Source organism: Octodon degus, unplaced genomic scaffold (genome assembly GCF_000260255.1).
Source record: "Octodon degus isolate 3935 unplaced genomic scaffold, OctDeg1.0 scaffold00014, whole genome shotgun sequence".
Taxonomy (NCBI): domain Eukaryota; kingdom Metazoa; phylum Chordata; class Mammalia; order Rodentia; family Octodontidae; genus Octodon; species Octodon degus.
Window position 1 is genome coordinate 455,059 of NW_004524590.1, and position 1,738 is coordinate 456,796.

Here is a 1,738-nt window from a genome sequence, read left to right on the forward strand (position 1 = left end):
CCCTTCAGGATTTATCCTGAGATCCTGTACCTCAGATTGTAGAACCTTTGTCAGTGTCAGCCATGTGGATGAGTCATGGCCATTGCTTGGCCAGCGTGCTCTCTGTGAAAGCCTGAGAGAGTGTCTTCTCCCCATGTGACTCTCCCTAGGCACACTCTACATCATCGATCACTTTCCTAGTAAATTCTTTTAAAAAGATACCCAGGAAAGGTAATAAATGCATTGAATGGAATTTTTGTGTTTACTCTTTTAAGGACTCCATACTGATTTCCAAGCTGGTTGTACTTTGATTGATATATTCCCATGAACAGTGTAGAAAGGAGCATTCACCTACATTCTCATCTGAATTTGTTGTTTTATAAATTCATGAAAACATGGAGTAAAATGCAAGATCAAAGTTGCTTTGATTTGTATTTCTCTAATGACCAAAGATACTGAATTTTTTAATGTTCTTATTGGTCATTAGTGCTTCTGACATGTGTCTATTCATTTCAGCACTTCATTTTTTGATTGAGTCCTTTGTTTTGGGGGGGCCTAAGTTCTTGAGTACTTTATATATTGTAGGTATTAGTGTCTGCCTAAAGAGTAGCAAGAAATTGTTTTCCCATTCTGTAGGCTTATAATCCATTTTGATAAGATTTTAGTACAGGATGAGACGTATGGTCTATATTTGTTCTTCTGCACTTGGATAACCAGTTTTTCCAGCACTAAATGCTAAAGAGGTCATCATTTTCCCAGCATACACTGGTGGCCTCTTTGTCAAAAATGAGATGGTTGAAGATTCCTGGAGCTATTTCTTTTTTCTTTTTTATTGGAAAAAAGAAATCATCTTTATTTGCGAATGTCTATGTATAAAAATAGAAATAAAATCATATACACATAAAATGCCATGTATCTGCTGGAACTGATAATCAAGTAGAGGAGGACAGCAGCACACAAAGTCACCGTCTGCATTTTGAAAAAAACCAACACATTTGTTTGTTAGGGCAATGAATGAGATGAAAAATGGAAGATTTTATTTTACTTTCAGTTATTCTTTCTCTGATGTTTTTCTTCTATAAAAATTATGGATTTCAGTTTTTAAAAATACATTCTTCTGGAATTCCCAAAGATTTTATCATTTATTTAGATCCATCCAGTATAATACATTTTTCCTTTTGATTGAATTAAGGTGTTTATTTCCTCTGATTTAAAAAAAATTAAATTTATTTATTTGACACAAGATGTCACTACACAGTTCAGGCTTGTAGTGATCCTCCTGCCTCAGCCTCCCCAGCGCTGGGATTATAGGTGTGCACAACCACACCTAGTTTCAGGGCTGGCATGGTGCACCCAAGGTATTGAGGCTGGCATGGCATGCGGTACTGGGGATTGAACCTGAGACCTTGTGCTTCTCAGGTAGGCACTTAGACCACCGCTCTATCTAACCAGGCCATTTCCTCTGATTTTTGACATGCTTTGTATTTTTTCAAAACAAGACATGATTTATTATGCAAAGGGAGCCAAATTCTGAGGTTTGAGTTATTGGGTATGTATTTAAACTTAATGTGGCTAGCACTTGGACTGTGTTCAATGCTCTCTGTGTCTTTTTTTTTTCAAAGTTTTATTGATAAACAGATAGCAATGAGACAGTTTCAAATCAAATCGGAAGTACAGTTTCAAAAAATAATACACTGCATATATTCTTCTTAGTGGTTAATTGCTGTACAAGATGCGGACTTGAGATCCTATTTACAAA